The 21,433-nt window shown below is 46.8% G+C and overlaps 1 long non-coding RNA gene across 2 annotated transcripts; it reads left to right on the top strand.

Annotated features, from left to right (window-relative positions):
* The first annotated feature begins 970 nt into the window (after positions 1-970).
* Positions 971-20,514, top strand: LOC125946852 (uncharacterized). Of its 2 annotated transcripts, XR_007467926.1 has the most exons (4): positions 971-1,214; positions 3,218-3,400; positions 9,208-9,396; positions 20,416-20,514. It is a non-coding gene; the product is annotated as an uncharacterized LOC125946852 (long non-coding RNA). The 2 variants fall into 2 exon arrangements; XR_007467927.1 differs by lacking the exon at positions 9,208-9,396 and having other exon boundaries at positions 20,416-20,509.
* Positions 20,515-21,433: the final 919 nt, after the last annotated feature.

Below are 21,433 nucleotides of genomic sequence, written 5' to 3'. Positions count from 1 at the left end.
CGCCGCACATCTCATGAACTACCATCGAGTGTCAACTAAGCGCCGTGACTTCTTTTAATTAAAAAGGAGAATGTTGCCATCATCGTTCTTGCATTTTTGGCGACGAGAGAAAACTACAGAGATGAAGGTAAAATACTTGAGCGATAAACATGGGCAGCCATACCTCATTAGTACAAGCAGGCTTGTCAACGCCCAGTTTTAAAGGAGATGCGAATAATAATAATCATTGTCGTCGTTGGCAGTCAGCATCAACTACATTCAGTCGAGTTGGACTATACTGACTGAGGGGTGTCAGATTTTTTATTACAGGGGTAAGACGCTCGGAAATGAAGAAAAAAGTCGACCATGCGTTCAATCGACAAGTATGCAACACAGACCGTGCTGCTGGGAACGTGAAGTAACGTAATTACGTCTTCCGGATCCTTCATTACAGCTGTCAATATTTGGCGTAAAGAATGACTTCTGATTGATCATCTCTGCAACGAGTGCAAAAGGCAGCGCTGCTTAAAGAATTATGGAATGTGGTCAAAAACAGTGCTTCAAGCAAGAGACATTCGTTTCACTGCAAGTACAGAAAATTACCACGAAGAAAAAAAAATGAAGGAGTTTTTTTGTTCATAAAAACATCTACCTCGCGAACATTTTTTTTTATTTTTCACTGTACGGTGGAAAACGTCAAATTGGGCTCTTTTAATTTTTTTACTTTGGTGAACAATGAACCCTGCGTCATTCGTAATAGCAGCCATTTTTGTTAAGACATGCTCCTGCTGTTTTTTCGCAAGCAAGAATAGCGTCTAGAACACCTGCTTGAAACAATCGTGTACACTTGAGAAGTTTTAGCGATTCACAATAGTGTATCTGCACAATAAAACCATCTAACGCGCAATAATGCATTCGATTTCAGCTGAGAGTAAGCAGGCTACCACAAATACCCAGCTTATGGTGAAATATACGATGTTCTACACAATACCGGTAGGTTCGAGTATATGACACCATTTTAAATATTTCTGAGAAAAAGAGGAAAACGTTAACACTAAGGAGATCTATTTAACAGAATAGAATATTTCATAGAAACATGTGCATTATCATCAGTAGTATGCTTTTCAGTGCCAAGGGCAAAACGTTTCACAATATACACGCGTCAGGATCGAGAATGAGGATCGGCCACGTAGCTGCTGTGATCTCTGCTTTGTTTGAACTGCAGAGAATACAAGGTATGCTTGATATTTATACCTTGCCTTCACTTCACTTTAATGCCTTAAAGACACCATTTAGAGTCATTACATACGGATTGTTCGCTCAAAGAGGACAATCCTATACATGTGTTTACGGCGACATGTGGCCAGCAAGTGCATCCAGTGACATCCTTTTCTAGTGCTTATAGAGAACTTAACGCAGGTTTTGACCATCGATCGCGATTGCAGCGTAAAAGTTTGGTCAGAGGTCTATAACTTACCCGAAGCAATTACAAATCTATATAGACTATCTACTGATGGCATTACAGAAGGGCAGGTCAAGGATGGGTGCGTTTACTTTCAAAAAAAATTTCTGCGCTTAATGCGATACTTGCCGCAGTTGAATAAACGTCATGGGAAAGCTATTTTATATCTTTCTTCCAGGTACAGTTCACAATATTGGAATCTGTATTAAATACCTCCCTTACCGCCGAAGGTACTCCTTAGCAAACACCAACTAATTCTAACAAGCTTTTGCACAATGAACTATCGAAGGCACCTTGACCGTTTTATGGCCTGGAGTCGTGCTACTTGAAGCCAGCTACATGTCGCAAAATATGTGTCAGGAAGTTCTTGGTAGCAAAGAACGATTTCCCACAGCGAATTTCCCTGCCAGTGCTGTTGTTTGGCACTAGTATTTAATGACCAGCGTATGTTCGCATGGCCGAGAATAGTTGTTTCATTATGCGAAAAATGCTTACGTTAGTCTTGTCAAAAGAACGACGGATTAAGTACAAAATGCTAGAAGAAACTATGAACAGCCAACAACTAGTTCATGGGCTAGTTGTTGGCTGTTCATAGTTTCTTCTGCTTTCTACTTAATGACAAGGACGGGAACAAGGACGGGGCGCATCGTAAGGCAGTGATTCCAGCATTTCACGAAGGCATAATTAGCGCGCAATATTGATAAGCGATATTTGACTAAAATGATGAACTGATGACATAATATTTCTATCCATTGCACGAGAACAGTAGTGATAAGTACCCTACTACAAATATACCTCAACAACTTGAGATTACTTTTGACTGTCTGCCACAGCATATTTCTTAGTTGGGTGGGTTCAGATAAGAACAGTCAGTTGACTTATCGGGGCTCTAGATTTCTAGAGGTTGGGATTTTGCATGTACAAATAAGACATGTGGACGGCGTAAACGTTGAGAAGTGCGGGTGTGCGGTAGGCCTGATATTTACGCAAGGAACAACCTGTTGTGTTCCAGGTAAAACATGTAAAGGAAACAACGTTGCAGGTGCGCCTATAAAAACAAAATGATTCATGGCTCGCAGCGTGCAGGCCGTCTTCTTTGTCAGCAGTGCGTCAACACCTCCACATACCTTTCACAGCAAAAGCACTCAATGCCCTTAGTCTTGTCGTCACCGGTGATGCTAAACGACGAACCATCGTTAGCACTGAGTTAGCGTGTTTAGTCTTAGTTAGCGGCCAAAGTTTACACTTTGGAAGTTGGCATTTTATATCTGAACCCATATAATTATTTATTATGTCTATAGTAGTTTCAGCCGCTTTTATTCAATGAAGCCTATCAGCTAACCATGGAGGCATAGCTTCACTCTCTGAACGTTCGCGCAGCAGTTGAGGTCGAAGACGGTGTTTCTGGGACCGCTGTCGAAAGCCTAATTTCTGCCCCTATTCTGGCAGGCTCAGTGTTGCTTGTTCAGCACTGTGTTGAATACACTCGTAACTAGCCTTTTCCGCTTTCTAGGCGTGATTTACAAGTATAAGGCGCAATCTCTGACTGATTTTGCGTAATATTGTACAGGCGGGGGATCGCGAAACATAATGTACGATTGCTACCAACGGTTGTGTTTCTCATTTACTCATTAGTTGCTTGTAAACTTATATCCTGCACTTCGTTTAGGCATACTGTTTAATCTCCGAAAAATAACATTTTTTTTTCGAGTGCAGAATTTATTGCTGCCCACTTGGTTGCAGATGCTGATGGACATAACTTGCTGTCTTTTTAAGGTCAAATATTCAGAAAACCAGAGGCATGCTACTTGCCAGCAGATTATGGCACCTGCAAAATGAATATTACACGATTTTACTACAGCCTCAGAGCTGGTGCCTGCAAACGTTTTATCTATAGCGGGTGTAGAGGAAATGGAAACAATTTCGCGTCATTGCAACTCTGCATGATTCGATGCGCAAGTAAGTGCTATTTATTTATTTACAAGCGCAAACCTGCATTTTGAAGTCGCTCTACAATTATGTCAAGACCCATTGGCTCCCTATCTTCCTAGAAAAAGCGACAATTTGTGTATTCAATTCGGTCCGCTATTCTTACTTGTGGGTCGTGTTGTTTGATATGTGGAATGCATTCATAACTTCTTTCTAATCCCTAATAATGCTGACATATGAAGCAAAGGCCGAAATTCTGCATTAAAGCTGACGCGAGAGCGAATTTACGCCTATCTTTATATAATTTCGAACTGTGAGAGTTCAACCAATGTCATATTTAAGGTCATTTTACGCACATGCATTCACGCGAATATATATATATATATATATATATATATATATATATGTGTGTGTGTGTGTGTGTGTGTGTGTGTGTGTGTGTGTGACGCGAGCATGAGGTTGCGGACGGAAACAAACATGGTTGCCCGAACACTGCCTTTATTCTTCGTCTACCTCTTTCCCCACTATTACACCGCACAATCATTGTGCGTTCCGCCATTTATATATATATATATATATATATATATATATATATATATATATATATATATACCTATCGTGCATTCATATGTGTGTAAAATTATCCTTTTGCTACGCACACCTCTATTCCTACACAGACGGCATTACAGACGGTGACTCAGCCATAACCCAGACGGCAGTATACCTAACAAAAAGGCCGTTCCTACAAAATATAACAAATGAAGTAGCGCTAAGTCATTTCAGAATGTTTCATACAAGTTTATGCTCTGCATCCTTCACAATCTGTGCTGAAGTTCAGACTTCAGTTCAACTGGATGCTACCTGCATTACGTAGACGAAGCAATGTCACAAGACTGAAGGTGATGTTGGATACTTGTGGAGGAATGGAAACCATGAACCATTTTACTCTGTGAAGGTGGATGACCAGCGAAGCAGTTTAGCATGCGACGCAGATGTGACACAAAGTGGGGAGGCCGCGTATAGTCCGGACTCCCGAGGAGAGACGCGGTTACGAAGAACGACGGCAGGAAGAGAGACGAGAATGCAATCGTCGCCGGGAGTGCGCACTACACGCGGCCTCCCCATTACATCGGGAGAAGTAAAATTCAAATTGGAGAAGGGCACCTTATCTCATATACACACGCGACGGTGTAGCCGCCCCAGGAGGGCGGCAGGAAACTAGGCATGCAAGCGGTTGGAACGCCGCCAAGGAGAGGGCGGTGCGAACGTAGACATGGCCGACTCGGGTCGACCTTTAGGGCTATGATCAGATCGTGGTATTTTTGTTACCCTTGTTGTCCCAGGAGTGACAAATGTAGGCCGGCTTTGGTTCTTATGAGTTTACCTTGGGCCCTATAACCGGGGGTTTCCACAGATGAAGTTCAAAGCTGGATGGAGGACATGTAACTTGCAGCAACATTTTCTGCGTCGTGACGGGGCTTAAATCTTGGTGTTTAAATTAAACAAACATCCATACACAGTATGCTTTATAAATAAGCATAGTGGACCGACTGCTCAGGTATCCACGGTTCCTAGTGGCCATAATTGTCCTAAAATCAAGGCGTACTCGCATTCTGCAGCTTTGCACATATTAATTATGTGATGCAGCATCAAAGTCATACAAAGCGCACCATAACAAATAAAACTACTTTCCTGAAGCATCTGGCGAACCACCACTCCTAAAAGCCTTTCAAATACCGGAGCTGTGCTACAATCCGCTTTAGATCTGTAAAAATAATGGACGCCCCCCCCCCCCCCTCTTCCTGTCAGTCAGAAGTCTCCAATGTTTTCTAGCCTTCAGGAGTTGAAAAAATTAGCTAACAACATGGTACCTAAGGTATATAAGCACTATATAAGCTATTCAGAGAAACCGTGGTTGAGTGATGATATGGTGAAGACGGACGGTCACATCAAGGTTAGAACTAGGTATCAGGGCGTGGATAATCTTACCGGTATTTATGTACATTTTTTCCCTTGACTTGACCATGCCTTTGATCGCCTTCAGTAAGACAGATATTTCAGAACTTTTGCGATTTATGAGCTGCACTGCATTGTCAGAATGAACGTGTAAAGGCCACTATCAAAGGGAAAACTGTCGTTCACTCGGTTGCAACATGAAGCTATGATCGAAAAAAGTCACGACTTTTGCAGAAAGAAAGCTTCACAGCTCGAGAAACATTCGTCCCTGTCTTGGGATAGAAACCGAGACAAACATGGAACTTCCTGTCATAAAATCGTATTTACTTAAGGGTATGTCATATGGCGTGCGGTAAAACAACGATGGCATTTGCACTGCATCAATGAAATGGTACAACCTGTTCGACCTGCGATCATTAAGGTGGTACAGCGTCTCACTGTTTCCCCGTATCACTAGCTGGTATGAGGAAAGTGCTGGGTATTGTGGACCTATCCCGGAGACTGTGCAGTCTTACACCGCGTCTCAGTGCGTGAGCTGTCACTAGCAAATAGCACGAGAAACTCGCTCTTGACGCACGCGCCACCGCTCGAGCCAAACATCGCAAATAGCTATGGGATTTTGGCCCGAGATGAGTATCTGTAAGATTGTGGATTAGATTAAATTGCTTGAAGTTTACCGAGTATTCCACCAAGGCCACCGAGTCGGGCCTTAATCTTGGTGACTTCTCCCATCTATTGCGCATTGTAAATCTAATTTTTCTTCGTCGACCCTTTATATGAATCTGCGTTTCGAGCACCCATTCTTGTTTTGCACAGGCTGCGCAGGCTTAGAAGCATTCTCATATTATATTGCAAACCTCCTTCGTTGTCATTTGGTAGAAAGCGGGTACCATGGGGTACCCGCTTTCTACCAACTGGTAGCTTGTTTTTGATCTTTCTTTGGTGAATATTACAATCAAAGGTGGCATCCCAGCAGTCTTCCACATTGTCTGCATATTTATTTCCGCAGTAAACAGCGAATTGTCCATAGTACAGAAATGCCTCTTTCACTCAAACACTTTTAACCGGCAAAGTGTTACTGTGAATCTTAAAACAAATGATTTGATACTAGCTTACACATGCAGCCTTTTAAGCACTTTGAAATTATCTTGACCTGGAAAGTCGCGGTGCAGATCTCTGTAGATGCGTCAATCAAATCTCGGTATAGCTTTTTCTGTCGGACTGCTTTTAAATAATGAAGCGAGAATCAAGCGAATATAAATATTCAAGCGAAGTAAATAATCAAGCGAATAAAAATAAAATAGTACATTTGGCATGCAGTAAGTGTGAACGCTTGCTTATTTTATGATTATTGTGTTGTACACGCTATTAAAAAGCGTTCGCGGATTAGTTAAGACCATGGGGCTGCCTTAGTCAAAGGCAGATGTTCGATTCCCTTGTCGTTCATGCATTTTCTATTACGGAATCCCTAAGTGTGGTGAGACAGAAAAGACCTACCAACCGATCGACCAACCACCTATATATCTCCTGCCAAGTGCCCGGCATGAGGCAAAAAATGTTTTCTGAGAAAAGTCACTTTTTCTCAGAACAAAAGAACAGCTTTCTTTTTCCAATCGTTCGCTGATTATCCTGCAGACCCTACGCGCTGTGAAAGTCAGTATAGGTAAAGTTGTGGTGATCCGGCGAGACAAAACAACGCACCATTTGTCACCAAAGTGTGCTGCGCGGGCTTTGACGCAGACTTTGACGACAAATTTGTCTTGCATCCGTCAGTTAAGCGGTGATGAAATGAGACAGAGCGTTGCTAGTGACAACCACTAAACGTTGTGACATCTCAAATCTCTCGCGTGCCGGCAAGTGTGCTTTGCTTCGGCGCCTTTCCATCGGCATAGAAAGTCCCATCTCTTACCACGAGAACGGCTAAACGAGCTAAATGATGCTATTTATGAAGCTCCCATGAAGCTTGTATTCGAATGGCACTAAACTATTCATCTTCTGGTGTCTACAATTGCAATCCAAGGATATCTTCAAGACCCTCTTCTACACCAGCTTCTTACCAGGCCAGCAGCTAACTAAGCAGATGCGCAAACCCCAGAAAAAGATGTTTTTGACATCGTGGCTAAAGCGCCCTTAGGCGTTGATGCACCCACGCTGACGCCTGGTGGCACGTCTCCTCCATCACGACTACCAACGTCGATGACCATGAGCAACCGTCGTGCATATGGAAGCTGCACTACGCTGCACACGCTAGCACAACGCGAAAGACGAAGCACGTAACTGACACACTAATACAACGCGCAAGACAAAGCACGTAACTGAATCGTCACCGAGTCAAATCAGCGCGTACAGCGCGTCGTAATTGCAGCCTCCGCGATCAACTTCAGAAACATTTTCAGAGCTAATTGCGGAGGCCACGCTCCGCTGTGCTGAGTACGGTGAACGCCACCTAGGTGGTGTTGGTAGTGCTTCTTGATGCCAGCGTCCCTTCGAATGCTGGCATCGAGGCGTCGTAGTGCTGAGACCACCGAAGCGTTCACTGTCGGTGCGCGTTAGTGTCATAATAGACAGTTTTAGCAGAGCGTTGCTTACGCTCCGCTCCGCTAACATTTCACGCACACCGTTGGCTGCAGGAACTGCGTTGATTTGGCTTGTTTGACAAGCGCGTCTGCCAGAGACGCCAGCCACGCGCGCTCAGCGTGGCTGTAAAACGACAAATCAACCAGTAGACGCAGCCTAACGCTCCGCTCAAATAGCTTCGTAGCGGACCGTGGGCAGCGTTCTTCGTTCCGCTGCCGATATAAGCGTTGTGCGCACGCGCATTAGCGTTCCCGCTTGCGTTCCGCTGAGCGGCTCTGCGCGAATCGTTAGGACACGACGGTCTGAGCGGAGCGGGGCGTGAACGCTCTGCTAAAACTGTCTAATGCAGTACTTCTCTTTTCTGCTCGTAGGCGGCGGCACCGCCCCGAGCAAGAGCGCGGGTACACGGAGGAGTGTTAGATATATAAAGCGCGTCTGTGTAGCTCTCTGCAAATGCGTTTGTGGCGCAATGGGTTAAACGCTCGGCGATCTATCGTCGCGGACCGAGAGGTCGTGGGTTCGATTTCCAAATTTTGCATGTTTGTGGAACTTTTTCTTCTGGTTTCTTTCTTTGTATTATGTTCTATGACGTATTTCCGTGACGGAAATACGTCAGTGAAGTCTTGGTGGACCCCGGCATAAAACACTTTCGTGTTAAAAGATGTTTTTGAAAGCTGCACAACAGAAAAGAGTTATGCGCTTGAAGGCTTAAATTCCTTGCAATGTGGAAATTATGTGGCGCTTCTTCGTTTATTGCGGAATTCCGTGAAGAACAGAGCCCGAAATTGGCGCAACATGAAGGGTATTGCTCATGGGCCTACAAGTTCACCAATTTATGATATGACTGCTGCCCTGTGTGTGAGTGTTTGGGCAAGGCAGCAACAAAATCAATGATCAGGAAACACCGAGAATGTTCGCATAGAATTCACCATGCATACCTGCGCCTGCTCTGCGTTCCTCTCGAACGTGTGTCCCACCGGGCCTGCATGCGCACACCAGTGGATTAGGAGTGAGGTGTCACGACGCCGCTATTTAGGATACTTGGTAGAGCGAAGCTGTCAGCTGTTTGTCGATATTCTAACAATACCGAACAGATAACAGCTCAGAACTCTGAAAATTGGGTGTGTCGCCGTAGAATACATTAAAATGGCGATAAATAAATAGTAGAGTGCAGTTCTTTTAGCGCGTGGCAGGATCCTGTGACAGTGTAGGAAGGTACCTGTACTACTGTACTTATTTCAAAACGACTTACATTTACAAGATCTATATTTTTTATTACGCCTATTCATACCATTTCGTTTTAGAATACAATCCTGAAAAGGACTTGTGCGTACGGCCGCCGTGGAACACTATTTGTCCAGTTGGGAATGACTATTATTGGATGTGGTTCTACAACACCCATACATCTACTTGTCAGCGTTTTCAATACGGGTCTTGCGCTGCTCGCCTCAATGTTTTCCCTACATGTGAACAATGCAAAGAGAGGTGCCAGCGTAAGTACATTCATTGTTTGAAGCACACAATGATATGAACATACCTTTCATACTAAGGAATACGATTTGGCCGCACATGGTGTATCTGATTCTATCTGATTATTGCTATCTGTAAAATTTCACGCTATCGTGGTGTCTATTTCGATGTCTGAGAGGAGTAGGATAAACAACATTATGCAGTAAACATCAAACACCTCGATAAGTTGCTGACACTAAACATAATTTTTGAATAGCATCTTTGGGTACTGACAGACAGACAGGCAGGCAACGAACTTTATTTGATCCTGAGGAGCTACTCTCAGGACCCCCTAACGGGAGGCCGTTGTAACCGCTGGCCGCGCCCACGTAGAGGACAGAACGCCGTGACGCTCCGCCCTTTCCTGGGCCCTCTGGATAGCCTGGACTTGCTTTCGGAGTACCGTGCTTCTGATGGCCTCCTCCCATTCGGCTTCGCTGGAGAGTAGGTCGTTAGGTAACGCGGGACATCGCCAGAGCATGTGAGCCATAGAGCAAAAGGTTTCAGTACAGTCGGGACAACCAGGGTCCACGTGTGAGTATATCCTACTAAGTGTACTGAAGTTTCTTATTTTTTTACTTGTGAATTATGTGCAATAATTGTCATTGATATGCGTGAATGAGTGAGAGATTGCTTGTTCAGCGTCATGAGAAAGGGTGATCTGAACGATGAACATAATTTGTGATAGCGAATGGCTGCGTCTTACAATAAGGTAAGCTTACCCTATGTTGCGGGCAATTTTTCGCACCCAGTGTATACTCCGGAGGCTCGAATTTAGGCTTAACATAAAAAATATTTCCTTAGGTAGTCCACACCCGCTGGATGGTATATAGGAACGGAATTGGACAGAAATTTTGTGTTTTAAGTTGTCTTTAGCCACGAAACAATATAGGCGAAAAATATTTATTTTTCGTCTGGGTCTTTTATTGCACTATATACAGGGTGTTTCAGCGAACACTTAAAAAAATACTAAAGGTAGGTTTTTCGAGTAAAATAGGAATTCTCTTAAGGAGCAAGCTTTCAGGTTCGGCAGACGTCAGAAATTATGAAAAACATGCGAATAACATAGTTATTAGCTAAAATTGTCTAAGGAACTTTTTAATTAGCGACGTTTGGCGGTAATTGCCAATGGCGAGTTTGTATTCACGGAGACGACGATGCCATATCAGTTTTAAAAGCAAAGAAAAAGTCACTCTGCAAAGCCCTGCAGCCCGCGAAAATCAGGTATTTTCCCCCGCATGAAACCGAAACGCGGCGAACATAGTGCGCCGAAAATTAGTGCAAATGCTACGTCCGCTGATGACGTGTTGCGCTGACTGCGGCGCATAATTCGAAATGTCTGTGGTGATTCCCCAGGCTAGGGAGCCTCAACGCCCAGCTTTGACCACGGCTGGCGTTATCTTTTCTTTCGTTGGTAGGCGAAAGAAAGAGGCTAGCCATCGCCTACTACACGGTCACCCGTTTTGGGAGTCCTGGTAGGCGTTGCCAGCAGGTTTGCTATTTCTTCTTTGTCTCGACTACTTCTGACGTGGCTATCTGAGGAGCTACTAGAGAGGCCTCACTATCCGTTCAATTATTCGTTAGGTTCATCTGCTGTTCATTTATAATCGCTGCGTGTTAGGAAGCGCATGAGACAAAGGAAAGGTTAGTTTGCGGAGCAAGGAGGACTTTCGCCTCAGTGGCTATATGCTGTTCTTGTGACTTGTAGGACCAGTTTAACAAACGCGTTGACGTTTCCCTTTAAAGTGCATGTTTTCGGGGTGCGACATGCACATTGCATTACCACTGATGTAACCTCGTCCATTTGAGGATCAAGGTTTCCACGCCGTAGCATTAATATTGTGCAAATCGCCGCGACAACGCAATTCCAGTACTCCGTTGCCGACAAAGTGGACATTGTGCTGGCTTGTGTGAGCGCGCAAAAGTACGCGGAGCTGGCATCAATGCTGTATGCTGCTCAGCATCCTGGCTGTCGTGTTTGAGCTCGCCCCACGGAAGCAAACGTCAGGGAAATTGCCAGCGCATATGGAGCAAGCCAAGCTTCAGTTTGAAAGTCACTTTCAAGACACAGCTACCACCCATATCATGCGTGTCTTCACCAAGAGCTGAGACAAAGAGACTTTGAAAAACGGCTCGATTCTTGCGACTAGTGCCTTATTCAATGCGACAAAGATCCCGAATTACTCAACAGAGTGCTTTGGACCCACGAGGCCCAACTTTGTAGGAATCGAATGTCAATTTCCACAACGCACATTATTGGTGCGATCAGAATCCCCACTGGCTTCGTGAGCATAAGCACCAGGTAAGATGGTCAGCGAACGTATGGTGTGGCATTTATAACGGCCGTATTGTTGGTCCTTACTTCATCGACGGAAATATTACTGGAAAGAAGTACATAGAGTGCATTTTAAAAAGCGTCGCCTCCGAGTTTGCCTAGAGTTACCAGTGGCTGCGCTGGAAAAAATGTGGTTCCAGCACGACGGTGCTCCGCCGCATTTTTCTTCACCGGCTCGCAAATTTATTGACGAGTCCTTTCCCAACCAGTGCACTGGGCGTGGTGGAAACACACCCTGGCCGCCCAGGTCGCCGAATTTGTCACCCTTGGGCTTCTTTCTCTGGCTATATGTTAAAAATGAGGTTTTCAAGACGCAACCAGCCAACCTCGAGGATATGAAGAAACGTGTGAAAAACTCCCTCGACAACATTTCCATGAAAGCATCTCCCGAGGAGAAACGCGGTTACGAATAGCGACGGCAGGAACAGAGACGAGAATGCAATTGTTGCCGGGAGTGCGCACTACACGTAGCGCTCTTTCAAAGAGCGCCTTGATATGTGCATCGCAATGGACGGAAAGCAATCTGAGCACATCCTGTAAATATTTTGTGTTGTCGTCCGAAATATTACTCTCGTGGAGTGCCCGAATAGGCCTACAACCAAATGAGAGATTCAAATAAACCATTTTTGTTCATTGATGTTTGTTACATTACTCAAAACTAATAACCATAGTAGGAAGTGAAGATGTCATACCCGTAAGCCAGCAGTTACAACAATTGGCATGGCAGCTGGTACGAAACAACGTCGCGCTACAATGCCAAGAAGTTGTCCACTACGGATCTCTCGTTTATTTTAGCTGTCAAGCCCATACCACGTAACAGTAACTCCTGAGAGTTGCATGTCACGATACCGGCACTGCTAAAAAAACTCTGCATTGTCACAAAAGCGTGGCTTTATCCTTTCAATGAAGCTAGCGTAACGTGAATGGAAATTGAAGGACTGCTTCCGTAGGCAACTGCACTGGCAGAGCGCCAGGCGAGAGCCCAACAGCATCTTAAAATCGACAGCTGCGTAGTTGGCGATGACTAACCTCTCCTTTCCGCCGAGTGAGTAAGCAAAACATAACGCTGGCTGTTCCCTATGCTGACCGTCGAAGCTTCCTAGCTAGGGAAAATAGCACGTACATAACGAATTGGCCGCCACAGTCATTGCAACACGTCACCAGTGGACGTTGCGTTTGCTCAAGACTTCCGGCGCTCCTCAAGTGCCGAGTTTCGTGCTTGAGCGGAAAAAAAAAAAAACGTCAGGTTTTCTCGCGCTGCAGGGCTTTAGACAACGACTGTTTCTTTGTTTTAAAAACTGATATGACATCGTCTTCTCCGGGGCTACAAATTCACGATTAACAATAACCACCAAACTTCGCTAATTAGAAGTTATTAGTGAAGTTTAATTATTCAGAAAGCTAATTAGACCGCCCTTGATACATTCGGTGACGTTCGCTCCCCGCAACTGTCAGCCCAAGCTGTGCTGAAAGACGAAGCCTCGACTGTAGCACCACGGAAAAATCGCGTAGCATCAATGGAGGTAAAGTGTAGGTACTCGAGCGTATAAATGCAGTACAGTGCCCCGACGGACTGCAGCACCCAGGCATTAAGCCATCAAAGCACTCACGTGAGAGCACATGACTTTTAAATAGGCCAATGGAGTTCGGTGACGAATGGGCCTGACAACTCGGTTGTGCGAGTACGTGTGTTATTGCACGGGCGGTTAAAGTCCGGCCGCTGACCACCTGCTGTAAAAATGGAGGAAAGTAAAAAAAGGCATTCGTTCTAAAATCGTGTTTTTGCAGTAGATAGCGTGCATTCCTTTTTTTTGCGACAACGCGTGTCTGATAACTAGTGAATCATCCTAATTACCTTGAATAACCTACTCTAGTGTTCATGTTACCATTATGCTATTGCAGTTGAAGGTATTCACTCTAGGTGAAAATTCTGATCCCCGCAGCACCTTCAGAGTGTTTGTAATAGTAGGCAAACTTTGAACTAGCTATTAGAAGTTCGTATTCCACAAACACCAGGCGCTAACACATACTAGAACGATGAAATAAGGTTCACTACACGAGCGCTGTTAGGCAATAAGTTGGGACAGAGAAAATAGTTTGATGTAGCCTAAAATAAATATTCTGTGTCCTGAAAGTCTGTCATACACCTAGCTAATATTTGCTTTGCTAAACAAAACAGCACGTAAGGCCTTATACATACAGCACTAACTGTATTTTGCTAAACGTTAATACAATAAACATAAAAAACCAAGCACGCGGAAGTGCAGTACTGAGTACAGAACCATCAGCAATGCCCAAGCACATGCGACCACCGAACTCGCCCAGAGGTTCGTCATCGCGATCACCTATGCAGACGCACCGTCTGTATAGGTGATCAGGCCCCTGCTTTAAGTCCGGAGAATGTTGCTGTCCTCTGCTATGCCCGATATCACATCACCCGTGCCTGACCGAGGTGAGGCAGCAGAATAGACGAACAGTAGACCGGCAGAAGTCGAGGCCGTAGCTGTCAAATGACAAGTGCATTGCCAACCAAACGGGCTGCAGCACCAGCAGGCTGATAGCACATCTGACCACAAGGTCTGCAGGCAGGCTGCAGGACAATGCTTTCACAGATGGCCACCAGGTCCGCAGGGCAAGGATCTGAACACCTGGCCGCTAGAGCAGCTGCCCACCGGTTCCACAGAGCGAAGAGCTGTGCCAAGCCGATATGACAGTCGGCTGCTGATATGTTGTACAGCAGGTCCGCACAGAAAGCTGGACACAAGTAGTCGAAGGTCTCTGTCGCCGCTCTGGAACGTCGTACAAAAGAAGTGTTGCTGCAAGTGTCCCATAAGACGCTTATGACTTTCTGTAATTGTCATCCTCGAACAACTGGCCCACTTTCCGCCAAACACTTGTTTGTTTCCGCTTTTGGACGCAATTTTCTTCACGCTTGTTTGGTTTTTCGGTTAACGCACGCGGAGCTGAAGACTGAACAAGTGGGATTTTGGAAACTGCTTAAGAGGCTCTATTTCATGTGTTCCCTGCGTAACTTACACTTTGAAATATCCTTCGGTGCATTGGCACAGTCGGAAGTACTGTGTTCAGTCGTATCTGAAAAAGAAGCAGTTTTGACTTTGTTTTTTGAGCGTGCCTTTGCGCATTTGGTTTACTTTTCCGCGTTGTCTTAAACTGTCCAAAACATATTTTAAAGCGAAGCTTTCCTTGTCTCTTCTGTCAACTTTCCGGGTGGTGGTGAAAACCATTTATTAACCATTAAATGGTTGCAGAGAGGTGATTGGGTTAGGGCCCTATTGGCCTCCTCCCCTCACAGTAATAGGTGGAGCCCTTTTTCCGGGGCCCCATTGGCAATCAACGCCACCCGCGTCCGTTGAATCAAGGCCTTTTGGGTCTTGAGGTCTTGACAGCCGAGCAGGGCCGCCTCTCAGTCCTCCCATGGCGGGGTTGGGAGGATGCATGGGTTTGATTGGCACACCCAGACTACGTGGAAGGTGTCAGCGACCTCCCCACAAAACTGGCACGCGCCATCAAAGCATGGGTTGAAATGCTTGAGCACCGCCGGGCACAGGACAGTGTTGGTGAAAATTTTGATGAGGAGGTGCTCATCAGGGCAATCCAGTCCCTTACAAGGGGCTGGGTATAGCCGGTGCTGCTACTTATATTAATCGGCGATGTCTTTTAATGAAAGGGCCAGATAGACTGATTGGGAGTAGGCTTCCAAAGACAGGGACACCTGATCGGACAAGGAGACCTGAATAGACGATCTGATCGGCCTGTTCGTTTCCCTGGAGCCCCGGGTGACTGGGGGCCCAAAATCAGCTTAAGCGGAGTTTGATATACGTATCGGCAGCGAGATTGCAGTATTCGCCGGGCAAGCGGGGGAGCCCACCCGAGCTCATAGTTCCGACAAGCCCCTCGCGAGTCGGTGATGATGTGTTTCGACGCGGGATTAGTGATAGCCAGAGCGGTGGCAATCTCCACCGCGTGTGCTGCGCTGTAGGCTTTGACAGTGAGCCCGTTAACTGTGTTAGTGCTGTGTACGACTGCGGCCGTGTAATTCAGATTTAGCTGGGGCGCACTGGAGTCCGCAATAGGTTGCGAGGTCCTCGACTCGAGTTTGTGTTAGTGGGCGTTTCAGGGGATGGTTGTGTTGATTATACAGTTATCACTACCTAGAGTGTGCTATGTATTCAACCAGTCGGTATGGCATATGTTGCGTGTTAATGTGAGGTCCGGGCAAGTGTCTCGTTGAATCGAATTGCCTGCACGTGTTGGGTTGGTGGGGTCAGTGTGGAGGGTGAGTACAAGTGTGGAAAGAAGTTCCGCATGCATCCTCCCGCGCGTTTCCTCCCGGGGTTACCGCCAGAGCCTGCTCGGGGCGTTGAAGTAGCCGACCATCAGGAGGGTGTCCCTTCCTGCCACATGCATAGCTTGTGTGAAAATTTCGCTGAACGTAACGTTCTTAAGTTTTAGGGGCAGTAAATGTTTAGAATGTGTGCAGGTGGGTCACACTGCTTTAGAGGCACCACTGATACCATCGTGCATGGGGAAGGCGGTGTTGTCCGGAGTGTGACCTCCTGCGCAGTATATTGCTTGTGAACAAGTATACATGTCTGCTGGTTGTGTTGAAATGTAGGGTAGTTGGTGAGTTTGACGCCGGCGCCTGGTTCTCGAAGGGAAACCATGGAGATGAGGAACTCAAGGGTCTCAAGGTAGAACCGGAGATGAGCCCGCTCCTTACCGTCCTTGAGACCTCTGCAGTTCCACTGTTTTAGTGTAAGCGGCTGCGTTGCTCTGGCTCGTGACTTATGGTTGGGGGCGAAGGTCGGAGACGGAGTGTGTGGTTACGTTGTTAACACGCCCAGTCCGCTGGTGCCCGGCGCAGACGTGCAGGAGTCTTCCAAAAGTCAGACTCCTAGGGAATGACGGGTAAATTTTGAGGGCCGGTTATCGTCCCTGATGGGCCCTACGCTCTTAAGGATGCGCTGATTGTCTTGTATCCATTTTTGGATAAAGTGAGTTAGGGCTTGTGTCACCTGTGTGATGACACTGTCCACCTGACACGCGATGGTCTCGTGGATACATTTGGGGAGGTCAGCCAATTGTGCGTCAATTGCGGCCACCTGGGTCTCCAGGGCCGCGAAACGACTCTTTATAGGAGTAGGAAGCTCCCTCTCTGTTACGTTCTCCTCCTCGTCGCATGAGGAAGGCCGAGTAGTGGATTGGGTTCTGAGCGAGACAAGCTCGCTGGCTGTTTTTTCGCTTTGAGCTCACAAGAAGGTGAGCTCGCGCCTGAGTTCCAGCGTCTCGGCGCTGCGGGTGGGGGAGGAGGGTTGAGGGGGAGGTAAGGAGGCAACCCTCACGCAGCTGGCTACATTGGATTGGTTGCGGGCTGCGCCGCCTTGTGGCGTGCTGAAAGCTGGGAACTCCGCTTTTCCGTGTAGTGGTGTTGCTGGTGTTGTCTTGTCAGGGGGTTGGCGTCACGCGCGGCACGGCTTCTCCTGGTTGATTTGCTGCCATGCGGTGGCGTGACTCTCCCGTGTCACGCCGGGATCGGCTACCTTGGGTGGCGTGATTGGCGTCTTGCCAGCCGGCTGGCGCCTCGGTGTTGTAATGCGCGCCGATGTCCTGGACCCTGGCTGCTGAAGCCAGATGAATTTCCCAGTGCATTCGCGGGAGCCGGTAAGGTGCGGGCCCCAACAAACTATGCACATTGGATTGCATTCCTGTGGGGCCATCCCCTCAGTACCAGCCCCCACGTTTTGGCCACAGAGGCCGCATCTTTCTTTCACCCGGTTGGGTAAGTTGTCCACCCGGTGTCCCAGCGTGCCGCAACGGTTGCACGCTGGCACTGTCTTCTTGTACTCCGTGACGGGTGTCAGTTCTACGTTGTAGTGTACCTAACGCTGAATGTTTCGTCCCGCCAAAGTCAGCACAGCCACGTTGGAGTTCCGCAGCTTGCGCACATGAACTAGTTCACCACCATGCCACTTCACACTATGTTTTAGTGAATCACTGATTTCGAGGTTATGCACAGAAATCACTCCGTGGCGTCACCGGCGAGCTTGAAGTGTCCGTGTACGGGAGCGGTCCGTTGCTGGTGTTAAGTTGAAAGTCTGCTAGCAGGTTCTGAACTACTTCTGGGTTCGACGTGCCAAAGACGACGATGTTTTGTTCCGAATTGGGAGAAATGGTGATGGCGTTCATGCGCTGCCTACCGATGAGTTGGAAAATGGCAGCGCCGAGTTCACCTTGTTGAAAGGTTGTCTTGAGGGCGGCCGTAGTGCACCTTGAGCCCTTTCACGTAGTCGTCAGGATTCATCCTGACCGTTGGTTTTGGTGTCCACTTGGAGACTGTTGAAGAAGCCTTCTGTGGAGCTTTAAAGACGACGACGGAGCGCGAGCGTCTCCCGTGGCTGAATTGCCGACGGCGACACCGGCTCTAGACGACTTGAAAAACGGTGGCTTGCTCCACCGAAATGGTGGATGGGCCGTTCTCTGGTTGGTTTGCTGGGATAGACGACCACGGCAGAGTTGTGGGGTCGTAGCCGCGTTATTCAAGCAGCGCCATGTTGAGAGGTTGGCTGCCGGGCGTCTCCGCAGCCAGCGGCGGGGGAGCCGGAGCCGTTAGGTGTAGCTCCGCCGTTGCATGATGATGCAAAAAGTTGCTCGAAATAGCCGACAATTGGGTATACCTGGGTAAGATCGGTGTCTGCAGGATCCTGCTGGCTTCCCGGCTGCCATCGTACAGGTTTCGTAGGGTTCACATCTAGACTTCCGCGGTTCCAGCCGAAAATCTATGCATGGAGCCGATACGCCTCGCGTTCAATCGCTCCGCGTTCCTCGCGCGTCCCTCCAACTTTACGGGCACTGCTGCTGTTGTGGTCTTCCTCGCGCGCGCCTCTGGGTTTCTTGGGAACACCCAGATATCGCTCCGAGCATTGTGGCCGGCGCCGCCGGAGCAGCGCTTCACAGTTTGTGCGTATGGTTCCGCAAGCCGAGGTGCTGTGCTTGCTTTTCTGTGTAACAATAATGTACGTGCTAGGCTGTGGAGGTTGCGTGCTCGGCTGTGATAGTGTGAACATTACAATCTTCCGTGGACTGAACACAACTTCGTCGACGTCAATTCTCTTTCATTCTGTCGTTAGCAAGCTGCCGTCATTTAATCGTGATTATGCCGCCGTTGTCATGTCATCGTCCTCATTTCATAGTCATTTTAAATTCGACATCCCACTCTCATTATATCGGCATCGTCATCACGCCAGTGGTGTCGCACATTGATGGTCATACCAATGCGGCCACGTTATCGTCGTGATTGCGTTGTCGTCAACATTGCCGTTGTGTGTCTGCGGTCATACTGTCATCGTGATGCCGTAGCATCCGTACCATCGTCGTGATTCTAACATCAGCATCCGAGTCTCACATGCCGGCATCGTACTGATGCCCTTGCGGTCATTCCATCATCTTCATTCTAGTTTCGACATCCGACTGTCGCGTGCCGTTACTTTCACGCCATTGTCGTCACAGAGTCGTCGTCATAAGATGCCGTCACGCTGTCGTTTTAACATCTTCATTACTTCAGTAATGTTATCCCATTGTCGACATCCTTTCGTCGTCATTCCAGTTTCATCTGTTTCCGGCATACTGTCGTCATCATGACATTGTCGTCATCCCATTGTCGCCACGTCATCGTCTTCACGCTGTCGTCGTTGTACCACCATGATGACTTTATAACTGCGATCTCATACTCTTCGTGCCGTCGTGGTCCTACTGGCTTTGTCGTTCCATCTAAATCTTTGCATCGTTTCTTTATCCTTCCATCGTCATCACTGCGACGGCGTGATCATGGGTGACCTTGGCAAGCGAATGTCATAGCTAAGTCAGACGATGGCGGAGCGTGTCGCATATAGCTTAAGCTACGAAAGTCACAGAATCGCCGCTGCAGATGTCAATGAAACGTGGCTTCAGAAATATTATGTGTCGCTGCATAGCTTGAATGCTATTCGCAAATCCATGGGCAGTCATAGGCAGATGAATTCTGCCGTGATTTTTTATAGATTTTTTTCCGCAGAGAATTCCGTGCACCTCTCAGCGGGATCGGCGAAATATACGGTTGCTACCTCAAATATATTCTGCATACTGTGGTTTCATTTGCTGATACATTAGGTAGGCTCAGTATAGTGGTCTGCAGCTTACGGTGCACTAACAAGTGACTGATTTGCGTTCGCAGTCTGCCCCGCCGGGAAGGTACTTTAGAATAGGGCTCCCGGCATGCGTTACCGACACGCGATTACGTACAAGAGGAAGCATAGTAAAACGCCATACCAGAAAAAAAAAACAAGAAATAATGCACTCCGTTACACTTTGCAGGATGACGAGTATACCAGAAACCTTATTTTCTTCAATGACGAGGCGCTCGCGCATTTTCTATAGATATACGCGGCGACCATGAGCCGATGCAAAATAGGTTTGGGGCGCTTGGGGCACCCACGCTACTTTCGAAATTTTGTGTTAGGGGCGTTCAAAAGCCCAATCCCAAAGATACCGGTTAAGTTCGGCGCACGCGCTGTGGCGAGACGTGAATTGGTAAGGATACTCTTTTTTGGGGGGCCCCTATTCTAAAGAGCCTATTGAAACTTGTTCTACAATTACATTCTGTTATTTGCAGACCACATGGCCAAGCTGCAAGTGTGCCCAGAATAGTTCACTACTTTTGGCGTCTTCACAGAGGCGCATGGATGAGCACAAAAATAAAACCAAGAACAGAGTTGGCTGTCATTCTGGTATTAGTGGCATTACCGGGACTGGTCTAGTATCAAAGAAAGATGATCAACAAAATATACCTTCAGCGACCATTCTGTTAAGAAGGATTCTTCTAGCCATTTTTTTATACTTTACGGTACCACTTGTTCATTCCCTACTACTTGTTTTATGCTTGTACTTGTATCCAACACCAGTAGTAGCCCTGAATAGGCCCTTATATTTGAAAATAAATAAATAATAATAAATGAACAGTTATGTTGAGCAATATGCTCTGGGTGGCCAGGCACATAGATTTGTGAACCTTGTCGTTGGGATGATTATTTACCATAGTACGTTTTGAACTATGCCTATGAAGCTATAGTGTAGTAAATCGAGCAGTGGTTATGAAGAATAGTTAGATTACAATGACAAAACAAAAGAAAAAATATTTTGTGAAGAGTGACCAATGCGCATAATTGAACTTCAATGTAGTGGCACTTTCCGCCTCATTATAATAACCGGCGATAAGTGTACGACCAGGTGCTGACGCCTTGTGCCATCCAGCAGAGAGGGAAGGTAAAGCAAGTGTCAGGCTATCTTAGCGTAGCTGACGAAGCGACCATGGAATAGAAGCAATGTATTTCTTTCAGCTTTCACAAGGGCAGTGTTGTGATAAAGTAACATCTTCAATCTAAAGTCTGCGAATCTGGGCCGAATTCACAAAGCTTCTCCTTCGCAAATGATGTTTCCCAGTGATTGGTCGCCTTCATTAATAGTTAGTCCGGTATAAGGGATGATGCGCATGGTCACTATAAGCAGGCTCTTAAACCGGTACCTTTCAAGGATTGCTGTCATTATATGCTGGGTTCCTGGGCATAGAGGCATTGCAGTAAACATGCTTGCGGACCAACTGGCTGCATCTACACGATCAAACACTAACTTCC

This window comes from Dermacentor silvarum, chromosome 7 (genome assembly GCF_013339745.2).
Source record: "Dermacentor silvarum isolate Dsil-2018 chromosome 7, BIME_Dsil_1.4, whole genome shotgun sequence".
NCBI lineage: Eukaryota > Metazoa > Arthropoda > Arachnida > Ixodida > Ixodidae > Dermacentor > Dermacentor silvarum.
The sequence above is the reverse complement of the archived record's forward strand: the minus strand, read 5'-3'. Positions and strand labels throughout refer to the sequence as shown.